The sequence below is a fragment of the Rhinolophus sinicus genome, chromosome 2 (assembly GCF_057876585.1).
Source record: "Rhinolophus sinicus isolate RSI-liver-muscle chromosome 2, RSI-T2T, whole genome shotgun sequence".
NCBI classification, from domain to species: Eukaryota; Metazoa; Chordata; class Mammalia; order Chiroptera; family Rhinolophidae; genus Rhinolophus; species Rhinolophus sinicus.
The window spans coordinates 187,955,295-187,980,408 of NC_142502.1; positions in this window are offsets into that span (position 1 = coordinate 187,955,295).

The following is a 25,114-nucleotide window of genomic DNA, read 5'->3' on the forward strand; positions in this document are numbered from 1 at the left end:
GGAAGAGAAACTTAAGTCCCAAGTAAGCAGAAAAAAAGTAATAGTAAAAAATTAGAGTGGAAATCAATCAGATTGAAAACAGGAAATCACCAGAGAAAAAGCAACAAAACCGAAACCTGGTTCTTTGAAAACATGAATAAAATTGATAATCCAGACCAACTAAGAAAAAAGGAGAGAAGACACAATTAAAAATATCAGAAATAAAAGAGGGGACATCACTACAGAACCCATGGATTTTAAAAGGACAATCAAGGGATATTATGAAGAACTATATACACACAAATTTGATAACGTAGATGAAATTAACAAATTCCTTAAAGACACAATCTGCTAAAACTCACACAAAAAGAAACAGATAATCTCTGTAGACCTATATCTATTATAGACATTGAATCAATAATTAATAGCCTTTCAAAACAGAAAGCTTCAGGCCCAGATGGGTTCACTGGTGAATTCTACCAAACATTTAAGGGAGAGGTTATACTAATTTTCTTTACCCTTGTATATCTCTTTTGCTGTTGTTTTCAGTGTGCTGAGCTATTGATGGAAAATTCCGTTTGAAGACTCAGGTCCTTCTTCACGCCTGAGAAAGTTTCTTCTGCTTCTTCTTCCCTATTTCTGTTATTTCTTCTGATATTTCCTCCATTTTATTTTCTTTACTATTTGGGGGAATTTTTATCAGTCTGATGTTGGTCCTCTTGTAATGACCTTGTCTGTGCTTTATATTTTTAATGTCATTCGAAACTTTTAAATACCAGCCTCTGTGCTATTTACTAATTCTGAACCCACACCCTCTGAATTCCAATAGTTAGAATGCTTTTCTACTTTTTGAAGTCTCTGAGTCACACATCACTTTACTTGTTTCATCTCCCATCCTCTTCCACCTCCTTCAGAAATTTGTGGGAATCTCTCAACCGTCGTTGATTATTTTCCACACAAAATCTCCTCTCTTCTTCTTCTTCTTCTTCTTCTTCTTCTTCTTCTTCTTCTTCTTCTTCTTCTTCTTCTTCTTCTTCTTCTTCTCCTCCTCCCCCCTCCCCCTCCCCCTCCCCTCCCCCTCCCCCTCCCCTCCCCCTCCCCTCCCCTCCCCCTCCCCTCCCCTCCCCCTCCCCCTCCCCCTCCCCCTCCCCCTCCCCCTCTCCTTCTCTTCTCCTTTTTTTTTAAACTTCTAAGCTTTTAATTCAGTGGAGGTCTTTGAAGGATGGAGAACAAATGTGTTATGTTTATTCCTCAATTCTGAACTGGAGCTGCCTTTTTAAGAAAGTGATTTTGAACTGATAGCCTTTATACTAACTCTTTCTTGTTCTTTTGGTTGGCATTTCCTTGAAGGTGGATTACTTTTCTGCCTAGTCAAAATGAAGACAGACTTTGCCAAGAAGTAGTAGTGAGGTAAAACCTTAAATGGGCTTTGAAAACGCCACATTGAAATCTACCTGTTATTTTAGGTGGTTGTTTGGGATCTTGATGAGACCATAGACCTTGTATGATATACCAGCTTTTCCATATAGTCTTGAGTAAATTAATTAACATCTTAGAGCCCAGGCGTATGTGGATTTAAAAACATCCTTTTCAATTTCACAAGATCACTGTAAGAAAATATAGCAAAGTTCATGATACCCAGCCAGGGCTTTATAAATTAATTCTGTGGGAATTCCTATTTGCATTCTGTTGGGCACTGCATTTGTAATGGGGACAACCACAGAACCTGTCTCTAGAAAGCACGTATAGTGGATGAGCTACATTGGTAAGTAAATAGTTCATTTCATTACAATGTTAGTTACTCTCCACCCTGCACCTATTCTATCCCCATCACCCCTGGTAACATCACCTGTGGCCACAGGTGAGCTCCCTGGGCTGACGTGGAGAGAAGCTGAGGACTCTGGTGGAGCATGAGGAGATAAGGTAAGGAAAGAGTGAAGGGTGACGCTAAGGAAAGGATGCCTAACTTAGAACGATTCAAATAGAAAAACTGAGCTCATCGTACCTTAGTCTGTTCGGGCTGTGCTAACAAAATATCACAGACTGGGTGGTTTCTAAACAACAGACATTTATTGTTCACAGTTCTGGGGGCTGGAAGTCCAAGCTCAGGGCATCAGCATACGCAGTGTGAGGCCTACTTCCTGGTTCATAGGTGGCCATCTTTTCTCTGTGTCCTCGTGTGTGGGAGGCACAAGTTGCTCTCTGGGTCTCTTATAGGGACACTGCTCCCACTCACGGGGCTCCACTGTCAAGACCTGGCCACTTCCCAAAGTCCCCACCTCCAAACACCATTACCCGGGGGTCAGGATTTCATAGATGAATTCTGAGAGGTCACAAACATTCAAGTCTTTGATAATCACCAAACACAGAAGAGATTAGAAACTCTGAGTAAAAAGCAAGAGTATTTAAAAATGTGAACAGTTCCTTATGGGTACAGGGGAAAGACCCCTGGACCAGGAGATCAGTGTTTTATGGTCTAACATCAGCGATCGGCTATGTCACGAGTGAGTACTTTGGCTTTGAGAAACTTTCCTAGATACCTGGGTCTCTTTCCATCATGAGGATTCATGATAGAGTTTTCTCTCAAGATCTGACATGTTGTACTTCTCTTAAGAGATTATGACACCTTCTCTTTTATGGAATGAGAAATGAGATTCACATCTTAGGTGAAGAGTCACTGGATATAGCAAGACAATAAAATACATAGAAGGTTTGAAATTAGACAAAACGGAGGCCAAGAGAATTTTAAAATGCTCAATTTTAGAAATGCAAGTACAAAAATTGAAGGGGTTCACACAAATCTGAATAAATTGAGCCCAAATTTTGAATGAACTGCCAATCAATTAGTCTAATAATGCTCAGACTCATACTTTTATAGAATTGGGTTTACGAGAAAATAATTATAATCCCCAGAGAATAATGGTTTTGTTTCAATTTCACTGATCAGATTCACATTTGACAACCATAAATACAACAACAAGAATGTAATATAAATATCTATTGTGATAATAAAATATATTTATTAAAAATGTAGCCTAACATTTCTCATGAAATGTGAAATTGTTTAAGTGCTTTATGTAAATTGACTGCCTAGGGGTCTTGATAAAATAGCAACTGAGTTCTCTCAACATTAAGAGCTTTTCAAAATAGTCGGTGAAAAAAGAGCTACATTTTTCCAGCAAAGCAATTGAACAAGAAGCCAATCATTGGCACAGGGAGAAGAACTAATCTGAGGTTAGTCAGTTCTTTTCAGAATTTCAGGAAAGCTGAATGGATATTTAATTTGTGTTTCAGCAAGTCTTGTTTCCCAATGCAAGTCATGGGTCTTAGAACATTTTGAGAGGAGGTACAATTGCTGGCTTGTTCCAGAAGGAGCAACTCCAGCGAAGCTAGAGGAAATGACCGAGGGTGACACACCCAAATCAGACCCCGCCTCATGCATAGCGGGAGCTCAATGAATGTTTGTGGACATACAATTGGAATTGATGGATTTGATTTCATGAGGCCGTGGTAGAAGAAGCTGAACTGGAGTGTAAGGTGTGTCTCTCTCCCCTTGATGAACCGCATACTCTCTGAGACCCAGGTCCTTCGGTCTCACAAGTGTGAACTCCTTGGTTGGGACTTAGAAATCACATCCTCAGCAATCACAGTTCTTGGACTATTTATGTTTCAAACCAGACAGAGGAGACTGCAGGATTTGTAAACTTCGAAGGGATGACGAGGCCTGGGCTTTAATGATTGTTGAGGGTACTTTTTCTAAAAAAAAAAAAAGAAATATAAGTTTATCCTTCCTATCCTGTCCCTCTGCTTTTTCTACAAAAGCCCTGTCTAGTTTCTTTTCATACTGGAGGTTTGCCTGGAAATTGAAGCTTGCAGCTGTTAATGGTGCTGCTATTCAGATTTCAAGCCATGAAAGGAGCCACACCCCTTCCGAGAGCGTCTTCCATTTGTATTTCTGAAACTGAGCAATTCTACAAAACATTCTTCTGCGACCTAGGGAGAAACTCAGGAAGAAGCACATCAGCCAAGGCATGCGGAGCTGCGCAGCATCCCCACAACAGATCTAATGGACCAGTTTAGGATCCAGTGTGATGGCAAAACTGGAACGGATTAGAGAGAGAAAGGAGAGGCCAGCATTCCAAGGGATAAACACAACATTCCTTTCAGGAGACCACCTCGCCAGTCTTCTCCACCAGCTGCCATACGAGATCACTGAGCCCAACGTGGAGCTGGATTTGGAGAAAGAGCTGGACCATTTCATTAGCAGCCAGTCCATCTGGACCTACACAACAGCACAGCAGGGTTGTGCCACGCCTGTGATCACCCAGTCGCCCCACACCCATCCTCACAGAACTGCCAAACTCCATCTTTAGATCAAACCAGCCCCGCTCCCCAGCTGCCAAACCCTGCCGACCGAAACCGTGCAGATGTGCTGGTGAGCTGCATGGCGGATTTTTAAACTTCCAGACTCAGAGTGACCTTCACCAGGTCCAGCCAGACTTAAATGGATCTCCTGTTGGCTTCCCATTCCCTGAAGTGGCTGTGACAACTTCTCAAGATGTCGCACGTTAACTTAATTCCTGGCCCTCCCACTCTCAGTGTGGTCTTTGCCTCATTTCATTCATGATAGAAATCACTAACGGTTAGCTCCTGTCCACACTTTGCCTCTTTCCTCCACCTCAGTATTAAGTAATAACTCCCCACCTCTGTGCTTCCTTCTCGCTTATCTGGGGGTGGGGGAGACAGTGTCCATTGCTACTGACAACCAAAACCTGCCTGTGTGTTATTTGAACCCTGGAATCTTCCTCCACGAAACATCCAATTGGAATATTTCTAAGTCGGAGTTTCAGTTTCTTTCTCTTCACTCTCTCCTTCTATCTCATAATTATACCTTCCAGCCCCATGTTGTGCAAATCACTTTGGAGATATGATACATTGTGCAGATATTCTGGTAGTTTTCTCGCAAGAGGCAATGACATTTCTTGATGGAGAAATATGTTTTCAATCATGTCCAGAGTCCTCATATTGGACACAGGGGCTGATCTCGGAAGAACTGAGTTTTCTTGACTTCTCTCCGCTTCCAGTTACAACCCAATTCCATTTGTTAAACCAAGGCTTTCTCCTCTGTTTCTGTGTCTTTGTCCACGTTTTCCACCTTCTTGACTCCCGGGGATTGTGAGATGCCTACCACCCCTCTGTTTCCCCAGTTTCCCTTGCTGGTATTTCCAAAGTCTGACAGTGGGTCTTCTTCCTTTTGCTCCCCTGAAATGGGAGTGCCACCCCTAACCTGTTAGCATCTCTCTGAAGGAAAGAAGTTCTTGGTCAGGGTACAGTTGGCCAATAGTTCTCTGTGCTGAGTTTGGTTGTCTGAGGGAGGGCAGCCCCAGGGTCTGCTACAGATGGGACTATTGTATGAAGATGTGTGATTTATCCATAATCATTTTAAAGGACACATAGATTGTTTCCAGTGTTTCTCTATTATTAAAGAAAAAGTTACTTGTGGGGCTTGTTGAAGATGGTGAGATAGACTGTATTCAGGACCATCCCGACAGGTAGGGGCAGCAGTGCAGTAGGATTTTACAGTGAGGGGAGAGACTGGGCTCAACTCCAGAGACAACGTGGGCAAGTGGGAATGTATTCCCAAAGAGCACGAGGGGCGGCAGTGGGTGGACAAGTACTAAGAGGCCACATCAGAGGTGAGGGGGACCCTGGGTATACTGACCTCTCAGGATGCTTGCTGAAGGCAGGCCAGGGTGCTCAGACATCACCCGGGGGAGGGTGGAAACTGAAGAACCCCATCAGTATGGAGGTGGCGGGGGGCTTCTTGTTAACCTGACTTGGCAGAATTCTTGCTAAAACTGGATTTTACAAGAAAGTGCACGTGTAGGCCTAGGAGAAGCTTCAGGAACCTGACTGAAATTTGGTCACATAAACAATCTCTGTCACTATTTAAGACCAAGCTGGACAGACACTCTCTCCATGTCCTCCTATCCTGATGTCAGCAGACTTTTCTGGGTTGGGTACATGCAGTCATGGAATTTTCAGGTCATGTGTCTGCACATTTTTTGTTTTACTAGAAATTACTCTCCAAATTAGTTGTACCAATTTACCTTTCGAGTGGTAACGCACGAGAGTTCTCGTTGCTACATATTTTCTTCAGTTATTTAAATTATCCAACTGAAAATTTTTGTCAGTTGGATAGTTTTGAAGTGGCACCTCCCTGTTTCACTCCACATTTTTCTGATTTCTCACGAGGTGGAGCATTTCCCCATGTATTCTAGATATTCACATTTCCCTCCTAGTCTCATGTTTCTGTTTCGGTTGTTTATCTAACTGGTTTGTACTAGTTCTTCATCTATTCTGGTTATTAATTTATTTCGTGCATTTAGAGTTGCAAATACCTTTGCTCTTCTGTGATTTGTCTTAGAATTTTGTTTATGATATTTATTTCAATTTGTATGTATATATATAGCCAAACTTATCATTTTTTTCCTTTGTAGATTGCATTTTTAAAATCTTGTTTAAGAAAGACTTCATAATACATACAAATATCAAATCATTATGTTGTATATCTGAATTATTATGTTATTCAGTCATAAACATGTTCTCCTAGATTTTTAAAAAACACTTTAAAGTTTTGCCTTTCAAACTTTAACATTAGGGCACTTAGAATGCATTATTTTATATGTGAACAAATGGCAATCTCAGCGTCTCAGCTTTGTGTGTGCGCTTTAAATATTCTCACACGCCCTTGGTAGCTCTTCTACTCTGGGGGCCTAAGGATGCCTTTCAAGGTTTCTGAAGGTTTTCATTTGCATCCCTTCTGTCCTTTTCTGTTTCTCCACTATCCTTTTGGCCAAACAAATCTGTGTCTCCAGACTTGGTTCTTGGTATCTCTTCTCAATGACAGACTTTTGGCTTAATTACATGCCCTTCCTATTAGCTTTCTTCATTAGGATCCCACAGCCACCTCAAACCGAACACATTCAAAACCGTCTTTCCCACTGTGTTTCGTCTCTCAGTTGGTGATTTTCCTGATCCTGTTTTCAGGGGAAATGTAGAGAAAAAGGAGACTAGCAATGACTCTTACCTGTGTGACCTTGGATTGTGGGCAAGCCCCTGAAGTAACTCTGGGCCTCATTTTTTCTCATCTGTAAAATGGGGATAATAACACTACCTCATAAAGTCCTGTGGCAGTTAAGAGTGTGTAAACGTGTGTGTGTGTGTGTGTGTGTGTGTGTGTGTGTTAGAACAATGTCTGGCACCTGGCCTGCACTATACGAACGTTAGCTGATGTAATTCATTATTTGAACTGCGCTGAACAGGCTGTCCTTCATCACTGCTAAAGTGGAGTGAGAAAATGTTCCAGCCAAACAAACCTAAGTAACATGGTCCTTGAGTTGGCGAGGCTCACTTTGAAAGGACATCTCATCACTGTACCTCATAAACTCATGGCCATATTGTACATGGAGAGTCACTTTCTGAATATGTGAGTCTCTGAAGACACTGTCCCGATGTTCATCCAGGCCAGTGGCCTTCCTCACTTGGACTGGTTTCCCCAGGAAGCCACCTCTGCAGATCTGCTGACCCCACTCTCATCCAGGCCGCGACCCGTGTGCTTCCGGGCATGAGGATTACAGTGATCACGTGATGCTGAAACACCCCAGCTTGCCAACTGAAGTGAGACCCAGAACTGTTTCTCTAGATGAGTGTTGTGATGGTCTCCCCAGCTGTTCCTATTAGGATAATTAATATAATTAACAATGAAGGCTTTAATTATCGATGTTTAACGAGAGGCATTTATAATTATCGCCCAAACGTGATCTAGAAACATAACACACTTTTGAGTGCCTACTAAATACTTCATGTATAGTATCTTACTTACCCCTTAGACTAATCCTTTAAAGGTAGATGTCAAATTTAAGAACAATCTAATTTTAAAAACTTCAGAACCTGATTCACAGTACTCCTGTGTTTCCCCGAAAATAAGACCTAGCCAGACAGTCAGCTCTAATGCGTCTTTTGGAGCAAAAATTAATATAAAACCTGGTATTATATGATATTATATTAATGATATTATGTTAATTATATTATATATTATATATATTATATTATATTATATTATATTATATTATATTATATTATATTATATTATACCCGGTCTTATTTCACTATAAGTAAAATAACTTAGAATAAAAATTACTTGTAGTAAAATAAGACTGGGTCTTATATTAATTTTTGCTCCAAAAGATGCATTAGAGCTGATTGTCTGGCGAGGTCTTGTTTTCGGGAAAACAAGGTAGTTCCTTTGGGTTGGTGTAAGAACCACAAACTCAGTAACAACAGAAGTTTATACTGCCTCACAATTCTGGAGGCTAGAAGTTTGAGGTAAGTTGTAGGTGGGTTGGTTCCTTCTGAGGGCTGTGAAGGAGAATTTGTTCCAGGCCTTTCTCCCAGCTTCTGTAGCCTTGGCTTGTAGATGGCCATCTTCTCCCTGTGTCTTCACATAGTCTTCCCTCTGTGCATGTCTGTTTCTGTCCAGATTTCTCCATTTTTGCAGGGTCATCTGCAGAGACCCTGTTTCCAAATCAGGTCACATTCTGAGGGACTGAAAGTGAGAATGCAGCATCTTCTTGGGGCACCGATGGAACCCCATTACTTAGTTACAAAGTAGCAAAGCCAAGACCTAAATTTAAAGCCATCTGCACCTGTGCCACCGTGTCTCTGTTCCCACCCTCTCCATAACTCCAGGTGTCCTCTGCCCATCTTGGGCCTGTCTCCTGCCCAGGTGAGCATCTCCTTTCCTACCTCCCGGGAGCCTTCTTCTCTTCCTTATGGTCGTTGTCTCTTCCTTCAGAGTCCTTCCCATTCCTCTGTCCTCTGCCTCTCCGCCGAGCAACCTGGAATAATAAAATTCCTCTACCACTTCCATCCCCTGACGTCCACACATGCCTTCATCTTCTCAGTCTGTCGTCCACCCCCGTCAAACCACTAACATTATTTGCTCTTTGGTTGTCAACTATTTCCACGTGACTAGTGGCCGGAACCCATTGACATCATCGTGTTACTGGATCCCTCACCACATTTTATTTGCTGGATCATTCTTTCCTTGAAACATTGGCTTCACTTCCATTTAAATATTGAAATCCTCATGAGCACCTTTAATTGTCACAATAAGTGGCTTCCTAAATATTTCCACCTTCAGTAGTGGTTTCATTGACCGCTGTTCTGATGACCTCCGGGGTAGACTTTGAACTGGAGTCTCCTGGTCTCCGTCCTGAACATCTTCCTTTCTCCTTCAATGTCTTCAACCTATGTCCAAAGTAAACTCATGATTCCCATGATCCCCAGGTCTGTTCTTCTAACGCAGGACACAAACAATGACGCTACCGTGTTTTCACATTTTGAGATAAGAACCTGAAAGTTGGACTTGACTCTGTACCCTTTCTCTCCTCTCTACCTCCAGCTCTACCTATCACCAAATCCTGCCAATCCCACCAGCTATGGCAGTGAAGGGGTGGGGACCCCCCAGAAAGTAGACATAGAGACTTATGAAAAACATCTCTCTTTCAACCTCCTCCAGGAACTTTTTTATTTTGATAATTCTTCAGTCTTTCAAAACTAGAAACTCTAAATGTCTGTACAACTTCACCGAAACCACGTCTGGGAAGATCTCCATCAGCTTAAATTGAAAAACAAAAAGATAGACACACTTTTTGGAAATAACGAATCTTCCTTGTATCTCTGCTTTCCTATGTATGACTCAGAAACATTTTATATTTTGTTCCGGGTCCCTTCCACTGCATGACCACGACTTTGAAAAAAGAAAAAGTTCATGGCTAATTTCTGCTTCTTAGAATTTAGAAGCTGTTTGAAGTTTTTAACATATAGAAACTTATATTTCACTAAAAAAATGACTGAGATGGACACCATATCCTCTTATCAGGTAGAAGCATGGCAATAGAGGCTTATTTTGAATGAAAAAACAGAGTTCAGGAGAGTGTGGGTTCTGGGCGGGAGGTCGGGTGTGAGCCCAGCGCCAGCCCTGGCCCTGTGAGCCAGGGAGGGAAGAGGCCTCAGTCTGTGGAGCTCAGTCTGCAGCCAGGGCTTTGGAGCAGGAACTAGAAGAGACAGAAAGCTGGAAGTACAGAACCGCATTGTAAAAGTGTAGACACGCTGCCTGTGATCTCTCATGGAATTGACATCTACAGCGAATAGCCACGGCTTCACCTCATTCTTTTCCTGGCCTTAACGAGGACCAGACCCAGCACAGCACCCTGGAGCCTCAGTGAGAGAGGGGGTGGGGCCGGGTCCAGAAGGGCTGGTTCTCAGCCAAGCCACCGCTCACAGCCCAGTCCCCACCTGGAATAGCCGGCTACAGGAGACCGGGCAGGTTGGGTTTCTCTCTGGCACTAGGAAAAATAACTTTTTTGCAGTGGGGCGGGGGCAGGGTGGTCACTGAACTAATCCAGCCAATGAACAGTATTTTCTTTTCTTTAAAATAAAAGGATTTAAAAGTACTGGATAACTCAATTTGCTGGGCTCAATTTAAATCAATACAACAAACCTAGTTTGCAAGCTTTCCTTTCTGGTTTGCCTATAATCCAGACGAAGATTGTGCTGCACTGGGAATACTGACCTGGGACAGACTTGAGTGGGGAAGACCCTGAACGTCTTTTGATGGCCCCGTAAAATGCAATCACTAAATATCCTGGAAGGTAGGTGTGATCCTCTTCATATTGTAGGTACAATGCACTGAGGCCCAGCGAGCTAGGCTGACTGCCCCGTGATCCATGCCTCTGAAATACAAAGCAGTGAAACCAATGACAGACAATGGATTAGAGCCATCACCCAAGGAGCTGGGCTAGGCTGGGGTAGAAAAGCAGGGGGCTCCAGTAAAGGGTGACCAACTGGCACCCAAGGTCCCGGCCAGTGGGACTGGACAGAGCAAGAGGGAGGGAAAGCCGGCCAGCCTGCTGGGAAGGCCCTGACCAAGTGCAGCGACAGAGTCCTGTGCTGTGAGAGCTCATGTGGAGGTCTGGGGCGCTGTCACCACAATCTTCTGAGATGGCAGAGTGCCTGCGGTTTCTACCCTGCAAACACCGAATTGAAACAATTCGTCCTCAGCATCCAGGCACCCCAAACTCCCCAGATAAGCTGGCACTGGATTTGTGTGTGTCATGAAAGCAGAAGACCAATGTGAGCTCTCGGGAGCTCTTTCTTTGAAGAAATATTTGTTATTCTTTGGGGAAGTGACAACATTTTTCAAATTATCTTCAAGAATGCCTGCTACTTTGAGTTCCTAAAACTTTCGTCTGTCCGCGTTTGCTTTGCTTCTCACTCCCATCCCTGCTTCTCCTCCCCCCCCCCCCCTTCTATGCTTTCCTTGCCCTGCCTCTTTCAGTAGTCTCAGGCCCATAACCTGAAAAACTGTTATTTCTGGTTTGAAAGGAAAAGCTTTCCATATGGCCAGAGTCAAAAAGGGGAGCTGTTCGCTTCTTTTGCATCTGGAATTAGGCAGGCGCTGGCCTTGGCACCCTTTCCCAAATGGAAGACATTCATTTGATATGATGATAATGTTCGACACTGGAAGATGAAATGCTCTTATAAATTTGAAAGCGTGTGCATATCAAACCTGTCAGTTAAGTAGGGCTGACCTAATTCTATGTGTTGTATTTTCCTGTCCATTTTCTTATAAATAGGATTTCAGTTGAGAGGCATAAGTGAAAAGTATATTCCGGCTCATCTTTTGAAAGCGGGGAGTTAAATTTTTGAATGAACTTATTTTTTTCCTAATTATAATTTTGTTTGCCGCCTGTGTCTCCCGCTTACAAGCTGTGTGTCCTTGAGCAAGCGGACCCACCTCTCTGGGTTTGCATCTCTCTTCTACCAAATGTGAGGGTTAGGGAAGCATTCTGAAGTCCCTCCCAGTTTGATGTCTATGATCCTTCATTAAAATAATCATGGTCCCAACTGCTTCTTTTAAGTCCTGTAAAAGAATTATTAGAATTTCAAAACCTCCCCACAAATACCACTTCCTATAAATGCTGGCAAGATCCATCTGGAAAGGGCCAGCCCACAGCAGAGCTGGGAGCAGGCAGGCAAAGACTGTCTCTAGGTCGCTCCCACTTTCCTCCTGCTGGACATCCCCCCGCCCGCCCAGCCCTTCTCATGACAGGTACCCTCTTGCTGCCACCTGAACTTCAGTCGTGGGATGAAAAAAAAAGCGTCTCTCTAAAAGTCAAGCTAACCCAAAGAGAATGTGTCTACAACAAGCTCGTTTGTGCGTGTGGGGGAATTCCATCACCAGGCTGGACAGTGAGGGCAATGCGTTGGCTGCAGGTAGAGAAGAGGTACTTCCAAGTGTCATTCGCTGCAAGGGTGAAAGTCAGCCCCGCAGCCAAGGTCCACGACTGCTGGATATTTCTTTTGCTATTTCACCTGTGCAACTGCTTTGCCATTGTTATTTTGCTATTATTATTGTTATTTGTGCAGACCCACAGAAACAGAATTTTAATTTTCTCTACACTTATCTGTTCCTAATATTTTAAATAACATTGGCCAAAATGTCCCAAATGCTTTGTTCTGTTCTGGACAAACAGAAATTTGACTGGGAGGTTTCTCTACCCAGAATATTGGCTGGAATTGGTGGATTTACATTTTTTTTTTTTTACTCTCAGACGTGTCCCTCTGGTCCCACTTGAACATCCCTTTCCTCAGGGCTGCCCATCACCCCTGTGGGTGCAGCTCAGGGTGAGCTCCACTGGAATATTCAGGGAACATTCAGGGAGGCACCTGCCAAGCAGAAACTCAAGGCTCGACCGTCCGTGTCAGTGTTGGCCATGAGGTTTTCCCAAGCCCAGTGAAATGGCCTGAGATCCTAAAGACAGGAAGACACACTTCTCTGGGTTGTGGGAGCCTGGCAACAGGAGGAATCGCACACCTGGAAGTTGCCAGCAGAGCATGGATTCTGGATTCCAGACCTTCTCTAGTAGCTGCTATGTGTTGAGCTGCGCCTAAGAGGGAGACACTGCTGCTGGACGCTTCATGAGCGTGGTCCTGACTCCCCACATACGCCTGCAGGGCCGTCATTGACCCATTTAGAGATGAGCAGATGGAGTCGCCCAGAGGGAAGCGCCTCGTCCAACACCAAAACGTAGGCCAGCAGTAAACCTGGGTGAAACTTGGGTTTCTCATGTTCGCGTTTGTTTTCCACACTGACTCCAGTGCTGGAATTAGAAGACAAGCTATTTGAAACCTCATACCTCCACCCTAAGTGTTCTCCCCATGCTGGAACATTCCATCCAGGATCTCAGATCCTGACTCTCCAGGATGACAGCAGGACTAAGGGAGTGACATCTCAGAGCAAGCAGAGTCTGGGCATTTCCTGAGTGTGTGACTAAGTCTTCTAGGCCACAGCTTTTATCTCTGTGGTCTGAAATTTTTGCATTGTCACAGTGAGAGGGAAGGGTGATGCAACACACCGGACTTAGTTATGGGAGGGAGTGCAGAGCAATATTTGGAAATTGGAGAGGAGGGTGGGGCAGCAGATGTTTCTTACTGTAGGATTTGCATCCATGTAAGACATTTGCAAGGAATTAAATGAAGTGTGGAATAAATTTGTGGACTATTTCTAAGCATATACTAGGTCTATGAAGTTCCGACTCAGTGCCGAGCTCGGCAGCAGAGGCCAGTCATAGAGACGTGAGTAGGGTAACGTTTTCCCCACCGAGGGTCGGTCTGGTAAGGGCCCCAGACCGATTTGCCCAGAGCGAGGTTGGAGTGAGGTCTTCATCCGCGCGTAGACGTTGCATAGTGGGGCGAAGTGCTCTTCCGGCACAGGACGGCTTGAGGAGAACACTTAGGACATGGGGGACACATGTGTCAGGGAGGGAGGGAAGCCAAAAGCATAAAGAGAACGAGCTCCCTGTGCGTCAGCTTTCTGCAGCATCCCGTTTGCTAAATCCCCATTGGCTGAAACAAGTCACGTGGTAAGCTCTGATTGGAGCGAGACAGGCATCACCTCTCCATGCGGTTCCTGCCGAGTTCAGTTATGAAGGGGCCTCAGCAGAGGGAGGGCAGGATTCAGGACCTCCTTGTATCAAGCACAGCCCCCCTGGAAAGACGTGTCCCAGCCTGTCCCGTACAACATTCTGCAGTGATGGGAGCCCCCCCTCTGTGTGCCCCCAATCTGGTGGCACTGGCCATACATGGCTAGTGAGCACTTGAAAAATGGCACGTGTAACCATGGATCTGAATTTTAATTGTATTTCATTAGCATTAATTTAAATGTAAGTAGCCACATGGGCTGATGGTTATGAGAGAGTACACAGTACATTTCAAATATTTTTGATGGAATCCAGCTGAGTAAAGTTTTATTTTAGTCTCCCCGGTGTCAGTTTGAGCAAGGAAACGATTTTCTTAAGCATCATCAAGAAGAAATATCCCCTTTCCATGAGGTGTCACTTGCTGCTTAAGTCCTCTGTCCTGGAAAATGGCTTGTACCTCCCTGCAGCTTCTGGCAATGGCTGAAGCTGTAGTCTTCTGTCAGGTACCCTTGCGGTGTGGCAAAATGAACCCTGAGCCAGGTGTCCAGAGACTGATGACTTCCCACTTCAGGATCTGAAAGCATCTCTTGTGGGGCTGCCTCACAAAGCCTGGGGAGGCTGGGCCCAGGTGCCCCCAGAAATGTGGAGGTGCCAGGGGTGTTACCACCTCCAGGGAGGGACAGCCCTTCACTGCTGGGGCCAGGAATGGACAGGTAAGCCCTGCAGCCGGTGCCCCCCCCCCCACCTCAAGGGCAGCTCTGAGACTCACGGCATCCCCAGGGCAGTCGCTCCCACAGAACATCCTGCAACCAGGTCTGAGGCACTACTTTCGAGAAACTTAGTCCGACACGTGAGGAGATGAGACAAATGCTCTTCCATGATCCAGCTGATGGTGACAATGGTATCTCGGCCGAGTTCGCATTGGTCCAGATGAAGGAAAGCGGACACGTTTGACGTGCACTCCAAGAGACGTGGCATCGGTTTTCTATAAGCAGCAAGACGATAAGTGCAGTGCGATTCTCCCACCTGAACCGCCGTGTACCCAGAAGCACTTTGCACAAGAGAGAGGCAGGGGCCTCTGCGACCATTGAGGTCTGGGTGGAAAAAGTGAACCCTGAGTTCAGTTTGGGGCATGTCAAGTCCAAACTAAATGAAACACGCGAGGACTGTTTGCTGAGTAATGGATGGGTGAAGACAGTCCATTCCCACACTTCTTACTTGTCTTATCTGTAAAAGGAAAACTGTGATGCATGCTGCCCAGATTTGTAAGAATTGACTACAATCTACCACATTAAAGTTCAAAAAGTTTGGGTGAAGGTAAAGCAATGTAACTGACTTTACAGACAGTAAATTAGATAACTTGCCCAAAGATGCCTTTTTGATCGATTCCCATTTTCCCTGCTCAAGTAACTGGTGTGTGCTCAACCCTCTGGGCAGCGGCACCCTCCACTTCTCTCAGTGGTCCCTGCGGCAGCTCTCCCCGGAACTGTGGGAGACAGGTGCCTTCCCACATAACCCATCGAAAATTGAGAATTAGGAAAGTGCCCGGCATCATCCAAAATCACACATAAGGAGGTGACAAAGGCAGGTGTTGGGCTTCGATCCCATGAATTTACATCTTATCTTCCACAAACTCATCTTACCTGGCAAAACCTCAAAACTAAATTTTGTGTGCAAGGCTTAGTTCAAAAGAATCTCTCAATTCCGAGAAAGTTCTACTCCAAACATTTAGTCTGCTTTGACATTTTGATTTCAGGAGTGCTGAAATGACACTCCTGCCTCACCCCCAAACAATTCCCTTGACTATTTATTAATACCAGAAATCTTACAATTGCAGTTTTCAACTATGGCTGAAGCTAGTCACGGATTTCCTGGGTTGTAATAAAAATTCTCCTACAGAGCTTCCAAATCAGGTCGTATCATTTACTTTGATCTGAATGTGTGCAACTTACTGTATAGAAATCATACATCACTAGCAAATGTTTCTTATCACCTCTGCTCTGTGATGCCCAGCCCTGAAATCTGGGTTGCTGCTTTCTTCCAGATGCCAAGTAGCATTGGAAGCCGTGCCAAAGCAGGACGGCTCATGGTTCTTGGGCACCACTTTTTTTATGAAGATTGTGACCTAGACTTCACTTCTTCCATGTAATTCTTCCAACGACACCCTTAGATGGCCCTTGTTATCCCCATTTTTACACATGAGGGCACCAGACTTGGAGACTGGTGATGGGTTTGGCACCGCACAGCCAGTCAAGATTTAACCGTCATCTCATTTTCTCTGAAGACAAACTGCTTTACAAAGTGTCTAGTCTGCAGAAGCCCAGCAGACTGGTACCAAGATAGGAAATTGCTGACATTCTACCTTGTTAGACCCACAAAAGCAGCAATTCCTGTGGCCTCACTCAAGCCCTGAACCCATTTCCTCCCTGCGATGCTATCTCCATTTTCCTAGAGTTTCTTACGTGGTCCTGCTCATGTGGTCCCGCTGCCAGGGGCTCTGTGTCCATCACACTGCTGATTGGAGAGGCTGGTTCGGTGCTCTGGTTGAAAGTGTTGGTTATTTCTTTGAAATTCTCACCATGAGCCATTGCCTTTTATCACTGTCTTAGGTACAGATGCTTCTTAAATAACTTACCCTGGCTCTGCCACCACAGTTCAGGTACTCAGCCTTCATGAGTCTACGTGACCTCCCAGCTGTGTCTTCCCACTTGGGATAATGGGCTCCATGCACGGCCTTTCCCACCTCCACAGCAGGTAGTAGAATGTGTATCTGGGCTTTGGAATCGAGCTGAAGTGGCTGTTTTCACTTAGGTTCTCCTAGCAACAGGCGTGAAACAAAGATTTGAGTGTAAAGTTTATTTGGAAAGTGATTCTAGGAATGATACAGGCACGGGAATAGAGCCAACAAAGGATTTGTTATCAAACAAGTTATGATTGTGGTTAACTCCAATTGATCCTTCTGGAGAAATCTGAGAGAGCCACGGTGGACGCCACGTCTCAGTGTTCACACAGCAGAGGGTGAGGGCCCTGCGTATGTCTACAGTCAGTCCTTCGATGGGAACAGCTCGGAAGACCTCCATCCCCCACCACTTCTGCGGCCTGTGAGCAGGCAGCGTGGGTTTTGCTGGCCAGAGAAAGCCCATGAAAAAACGTCCAGGTTGTGGCCATTAGAATTGGGTGGGCTTGCACCGAAGTTCTCAGGGATTGGGGCTATGGATGGGCAATGACACTGGTTTCGAATTCAGACTGCAGTTTCATGTGGCCTTGGACAAACCTTGCACAACTCTGAGCCTCCGTGCACCGATAAAACTTTGAAATGGGGAAATGTCATTAGTGATAGTAAATAGGGAAAGCACTGTAGCTGTTCTGTGTCAATCAGACATGCTAGAGATATGTAAGGTAGCATATTGTATTGGAAACATTTTATCCCACTGAGGCCACACCTTTTTACACCATGTTTCCTATTTCTGAGCTCAATTCCCAAAGTTCATGACCAAGAATCCCGGCTTCTACTCTACATGGTTCCCTGAAATTGGAAGTTGTTGTCACTCTCCATTTAGAAAATATTGGCCCACTCTGAGTCAGCAATGAAATGTTAATTAATTAATTAATTAATTAATTAATTAATTTTTTTAAATTTATTCCTGTCATAAACTATGGCATGTCTTGGGCAACTGGGTCTCTATAAAGCTCTTGTGTCTACCTCTTACTTGGGGCTTAATCACTTTTCAGGAATATTTGATACTGTCTCTGAAGGAATCTGAGACATATACCAAGAGAAATTTAATTTATCGGAGGCCGGGCTCAATTCAGCCAATACTGAACCCTTTGTCCTCATATGGGAAACGGAAGTGACGTGGGGCACAGGGCAGGGATGGAATATCTTGATGACGAAGTGAGTCAAATGGCACTGCACTCCCTAAACAGATGCCCCGAGGCAGCGAGCCCCGGCTTCCTGCCCTCCCTCTCTATCAACTCTCAGCTCCACGGCCATCGTGGTGGCACAGGAACCGAGCAATGTCACACAGCCTGGCTATGACCGCCAGGAGCAGTGCGGTGCAGCAGAAAAGGACTTAGACTTGCAGCTTATTTGGTTTGATCTGGGGACATTTAGCAACTTCCAAGCAATTTGGTCTTTGGGTTTGAGCCAGACTTTGAAGCGAGACAGACCTTTTGCTCAAATTCCAACTCTGCCCCTCACAAGCTGAGAAAGAAAATGTATCTTGCCATCTCCATCTTTATATAAATGAGACCAAAAATATCTACTTTAAAAGATTATTGTGGGACTTAGAAATAAGTCTCGTAAAGTTCTTGGCACAGAGTCTCTGCTCAATAGGTTACAGACGTCTCTATGCCTCTGACGTTTCTGGTTAGATGCCCCATTGTCGCTTTAAACTCGACATGTCAAAATAAAATTTATTTACTTCTTCCCAAACAGATTTCTCCTGTGATTTTCTTATTTCTAATACTTTTTTGTCCATATTATTTTCATCTTCCAGTCTGAGTAAATTTGACTTTTACTGCTCTTTCTTTCAGCCCTGTCCATTTAGTGAGCTGCCCAGCTACTCATCAAATCAATGTGATGTGTGCTCACCAAGCCGCTCCCTGTCCCGACTCACACCCACACTGCTGCCAGAGTAGTCGTTTAAGAACATCACATCGCCCTATGTATATGGTCCCCCATAACCTCTGGGAGCAAGGTCAAGTTCTTCACCTGATGTAGTGTCATTTTCAGGACTGATGAAATGTTTCCAGGAGCCATGCAGTGAGCATGGATTTCACAGCAAGTGGACTTTACAGGAGCAAATGCCAATAGTGGGGAATAGAATTGAGCAAACACTCTTTGTCGAGAAGCCAAAACAGGACAGGGAGAACTCTAGAGGGTCATTAGCAGATGAGTTAAGAAGTGGAGTGAGAGTGGGGTCCTGGGGATTGCTTGAGGACGCAGGGTCTGGAATGGGGCAAGAAATGTGTAGGGGGAATCGTGTTTCTCTTAGTCTGCATTCCTTCCTTCTCCTGCCCAAAGAACCTGGGCTTTCCACTGGCAACCACCACTCAGTCACTCTCAGGCAGTAGCTCAGATGGGTCCCCAGAGGGTACCCCAGACCTGACCAATCAGGGTAGGTGTTCCCTCCTGGGCAACAACAATTATTTAGGAATGGACGAAAGTTTTCATTATGTCATTAATGTGTGAGGCTATTCAATACTGCATGTACATGCTATTGAATGAAACTTTGTACTATTTTGAACTCTGGGCAAGCCCACATGCACAGGGCACCATATTGCCCATTAGAGCAGCTGTTCTGCTGCAGGTCTGGCCACAACCCCCGGTCAGGTAGTGACTCATTGAATCAGTGACCAACAGACTATGTTCAACTTTGATTTTAGCCTTTGCTCACTGCTGTTGTTTTCATGTTCACTGACTTACCCCACAAAACCAACCAACCCTTTGAGTTAAGTGTTTTTATGTGAGTTCGCTGCAGTGGAAGATCTCGACATTCCGCCCATCATTTCCCTGCTCACCTCCTTGGAATTACCCAAACATTTATCCTTTATTCATAATGTAGTCTCTCCAAGGTGGGAATTAGGGATGGTAATTCCACCCACTCTCCTATAAGTGTCTCACCTCCCCAATCAGATGACAAGCTACCTCAGAGCACAGCCTGTACGCCATCTCTTGGGTGCATGAGTGTAAACGCTCCATTGAAGAAACTCAGTGCTGTCTCAGAATGGCTAAGAAGAGAGTGTTTGTTCAAAGGTGCACCTCGTGCCCACATTAAGGAATTATCTCATCATTTACAATTTTATAAACTATAATCATATAAGCTTTTTCCTTTTAAACAATGATTTGTGGAGCATTCCTATTCTACCAGCTGCATTTAGAGGTATACCAATAGTAACTATATTTTACCATTCTCTCTCTCTCTCTCTCTCTCTCTCTCTCTCTCCCAACTCTCTCTCTCTCTCTCTTTCTCTCTCACTGAGTTGATCATTTGATGAAGAGCTTTTTCTCCATTTTAAGGTTCACTCCAATCATTTTCTGAAGGCTTTGTTGCTAATAAGCCCAATATAAAACAAAATTGTGAGGAGCCAACAAATATTAATCAAATCACTCAATATTTGTTCTGCCTGGGTTTTTGGACGCATATTCTCATGACGGAAATATCCTGCTGCATGCTAACGAGACAGCCACACTTTCTGTAGCAGCATTCTTCACATTCGTATAACAGGATTAAGTATGAACGAACACTCTCTGACTTTCAAGGGCTCTGCTAACAACTTGAAAGCCCTTATTCTAGACTGAATCAACTTGCTCTTCACAGTAGAGGAATGATGGGTTTGTGATGAGTTTACGCAATGATCCATGGGCAAAAGAATTTTAATGTGAAATGTGAATAGTTAAAAAGCAATTCCTGTGATTGTATAACCCAAGTCCACTACCTTGCAGACTAACCCTCTATGCAGCTTCTGTAGTCTTAAGAGTCTCATCTCTGAGAAAACTTATTTTCTTGAGCATAGTGGTTAAAAGCCGAAAACATGAAGGTTTGAGACTGAGACTGTTAAAAAAAAAAGTATCTTAGCCACCATTTTGTAAGAAATGCTTCTTTGGGGCAATAAGAATAATCTTAACAAAAAAAAAATTTCCTCTGAGCATTTCCCCGTCGTCTGCTTGGTTTTGGCAGCCATATATATTAGTGAACTTATATTTTCTGATGTTTCCTCAGGTTTTAAAAGAGTTAAGGCAATATAATTTCTCCATTTCTTTAGACTGTGTTTTATGCACTGAATGCTTGTCTCCCCTCAAAATCCGTATGTTGAAGCTTAAATTTGATGTGATAGCATTAGGAGGTAGAGCCTGTGGAAGGTGATGATGTAATGAGGGTGGAGCCCCAATGCGGCAATAGTTCCTTTATAAAAGGGACCCCCCAGAGATCACTAGTCCTTTTTCTGCCATGTGAAGACACAGTGAGAAGACAACCATCCATGAAGCAGGAAGTAGACCCTCACCACCATCGGCCCCTTGATCTTGAACTTCCAGCCTCCAGAACTGTGAAAAACAAATGTTTGTTGTTTGAGCCACCCAGCCAATGGTATTACAGCAGCCCAAATGGACTAAGACACCATGTTTATATTCTTGGGCACAAACCTGTGTGTGTGTGTGTGTATGTGTGTGTGTGTGATGAAATCTAGTGTAGTTCGATTGTTGTTTCAGAGAATGGGGCCCTCTGGCATGTCCTGACCATGGCCATGGATAAGCTGAAGTTGAGCTTGTTGGGTTTCCCTAAGGAGAAGACAAGATGTAAATCCCAAAGGGGACCAGTTGCTCCAGGAGGGAGCGTGCACAGGAAACCCAAGGAGGTTTCCTGGACGTTGACTGGAACTGAGTGGCTGCCATCATGGATTTTCCTCTCACTTAGGTCACTTGCCATCCTGAGTCCCAGGGCACGGGGCTTGCAAGAAAACAGATTTGGGAAACTTGGAGCCCTGCCTTAAGCAGAAAAGTCCTATTTTTTTTTTTAACAGTAGGAAAACACTGTGAGCAAGAAAATTGTGGAGTTGCTGTTCTAATTGCAATGATTTGATCTCAGGTTTTTAAAGCAGAAGCTCATCATCCAGGAGTTGGGAACAAATGTCTCCTCTCCTAGAGCAACACCAACACCAAGTGTTACTGAGGAGGAAAAGAGTCATTCCGGTCACTCTTTGTTCATTCAATACACATTTCTCCAGCACCCATTCGGTTGATCACAGCTCCGATTCTGGGCAGGAGCTCAGAGTCAGACAAACAAGAAAACAATGTTAGCTAGTGTAGAAATGTTTTCTCTTGGGACATGTTGCTAGTTCTTCAGTCCATAAGACATAGTAAGACCCATACCCGAAGAAGCAGTGGCTTCCTTTCATGAGTTTGGGGAAGGCATCTTTTGATAATACGTGATTTTGTGCTTAATGAAACAGATTCTTAGAATCCTGGTCTCACCCAAAGGGTTTTTTTGTTTTTTGTTCATGGTATGCTTTTGCTTTTGGTTGTCTTTTAATATTCAGGAGAGTCTTTGTTTGCTTTAGTGGGTGGTTTGCTGTGGACATTCCTCATTGTGTGCTTAAATGAATCCCAGCAGGATGTAAGGTTTGAGCTGGCTTTTTCTTTCCCCTTCTGTGGTTGATCTTCGATATTCCCTAAGCTTGTGTCATTCGTTTTAAAGTCATTGGTTAAAATAAAAACAGAAACATTTTGGTTTGAAAGCACACAGAATCATTTCATGTAAAATTTTCAGCAAACTCCTTGGTGGCCTGAAACAGCCCTCAAGCAAAACCTCTTTTTGAATGTGACACATTTGGGTTCCTCCAGAGCCAGCTAGAAAGAAAAATAACGGAGCTGAGCCAGTCCTGAACGTTGAGCTTTTCCACAGGAAAAATTAATAATATTCATAATTGCTGCGTTATTACCCAATGTCCCCATTTTACATGAGGACATTGATAAAAGGAGAAACTATGTCTCTTGTGACCATAGTGACATCTGAAATGCCACAATATACCTGAGAACCAGGAGAGAGCAAGGATGCTAAAGAGATGGCTTCTTCACACATGCAAATCTGATGGTGATTAGGAATCACTGAGGGGAATACAGGACATTTTTGAAAAGTGCTGTGAAGACTTTGCTGGAAGGAAGAGGACTCCAGGTGCTGAGACTTAGGTAAAGAAAGGTTATCTGGCTGGCTGCTCCAACCCTCAGCAGGTGGCACTGATCTTGGTCAGTTTACTACATATTGTCTTGGATCTGGCTCTTAGGAATTGGATCAAGGTAAGTCATTCACTCTTACCACACTCTTAAGACATCAGTGTAAAAGCACAAATGCCAAATTTAAGTCTACAGTCGGCCACCAATCAGACTAGACATTCACTTCTGATATGGACATACTCTTTCCTCATCAAGAAATTACAGGGAAATCGAGCAGAAAAATTGCTTGTTGACAAAAGCTCTGAGATGGATGAATCAAATGGCTAATGATATAAAAATAAATTGCACCCATTCATTTAAGAATTATTGCATGCCTTGATGTGAACTATCATTCTTGAAGAACAGTGTGGGATCCAGACATCCAAAGGCAAAGTCACGGCCCTCAGAAGCGCTCAGTCTGCTGGGAGAGGCAGCCAAGAGATAGTACACAGCACAGTGATGAAAGCTCTCAGGGAAGCATACATTCACCTCATGCCATTATGCACACACCTGGAGAGAACTTCACGCAAGATGGAGGTCAAGTGTGGCAAGTTACAGAGGCCTCGCGGAATAGGCAGCACCTGAGTTACCTCGTGAACCATGAGCAGAAGTTCCCTGAAGGCGGAGAGAGGGGGCTTTATGAAGGAAAAGGGAGGCTTCAGACAGAAACAACAGCTCAGGCGAAGACCAGGAGAGGCTGGGTTGGCATTTGCAAACTGTAAGTAGTTCAACTTGGCTGCGGCACAGTCTGTGTCTAGTGCTGGGTGCAAAGAGATGAAGCTGGGCTGGATTACAAGGAAAACATTGCACTTATCTCCATATCATGGGGCATTTGTGGAAGAAGAGCGGAATGAGTCTTCTGATGAGGGTTTGTTTTCTTTTTTAGAGACAATTTTTGCCTTAGGTTCTTTGTCATGGTGTTTTATATATATATATATAATGTTTAATGTTGGTCATTCAAGTTCTATATTTCTTTATTTTGTAATTGTTTTCTTCCTTACAATGTTTCTGTTTTAACTAAGTTTTTATATTTGTTGATATGAAGTTGTTGATAATAGCCTTTTTATTCACTGCACTTAAACCCTTTTTCATTATATTGTTCATATTTGTAACACAAATTCTTTGATTTAAATTTTTTTTAAAAAGGAAAACGAACATCACACCAAATGGCGAATCCCAGCATGAGGGAAGCATGTTAGTGTCTTAGACTAACGTTTCTACCTATTTCTTAGCAGTGAAACTCTGTTTTATCCCACAAGGAACTCCAACGGGTGTAATAGCCAAGTGTCTGTCCCTCCTTCACCAGGCGGGGCATGAGGGCAGCGCTGTGGGTGTGGTGACAGCCCCCCCACCTCTCGTGTTTTGCTCCTAGAGGGACCCTCGGCCCCACGGACCCTACTGAAAACCCCTGACGTGAGAACCGCCACATTTTATGTTGCGGGAAACTGAAGTTCAGGGAAGGGAAGTGACCAGTCCAAGGTCACATAAGTCATTGGTGATAGGACCCGCCCCAAAGTCCACAGCTCTTGACACCCACTCAGAAACCTCCTCCCTGCGCTTCGGGCTGTGATAAATACCCCTGGTTAAGGCTCCTCAGATCCCGTCACTGTTAATGGCAACAAAAACAAGTTTCTGAACTTGCTGAGTCCGAATTGCCGCAGTCTGGGTGATGCTAGAAGCGCGGGGTGCACGCCACACCTAAGGAGCAGCTCCGGGCCCCTCTGTCCCTGCCACACGTCGTGCGCCAGCTCTGCGTTCAGCAAATGTGTTCCCGGTTCCCATCCAGATGTTGCGTCGCTTTCTGTGGAAACTTCTGGGTGGTCTTCCGGAATGGCCCCAAGTCAAACCCTCTGCTTTCATCCAGTCAGTCTGAGAATTTCCCACAGATAAAGAGCGAGGCCCCCGCCCCCAAGTGTCACCTGAAGCATGAAAAGCGTTGCAGCCGGGGCGCTCACCAAGCCAGACCAGCTCCTGACCCAGCGCCCAGCGCTCCTTTGGCGGCGCTGCAGGAGGCCAGTCGCTTCTTCAGCCGCCCCTCCAGCCCCACCCCGCGGGCGGACAAGGGGGTACTCGGTGTCCTCCCCTGCCCCTGCCCACCCAGCCTCTTTCCAGCCGCATGGACATCTCTGTGAAGCCCAGGGCCTGGGGCACCCCACTCTCTGAGCATCTCAGAAACCTGTTCTCTGTGCTGTGACTTAAGGTTGCTAGCATGACCTTCAGGATGTGGCCCGGGTTTTAGCTTCTCTGAATTGGCAGCCTCCATGCAGACCTGCATGTTGTTTTTCTGTCTGAAACTCCGCCCCCACCTGCCACACCCACAGAAGGAGCCAGAAGCTGCCCACGACTGGGGTGCTGGGTGGTCTCTACCTGGAGG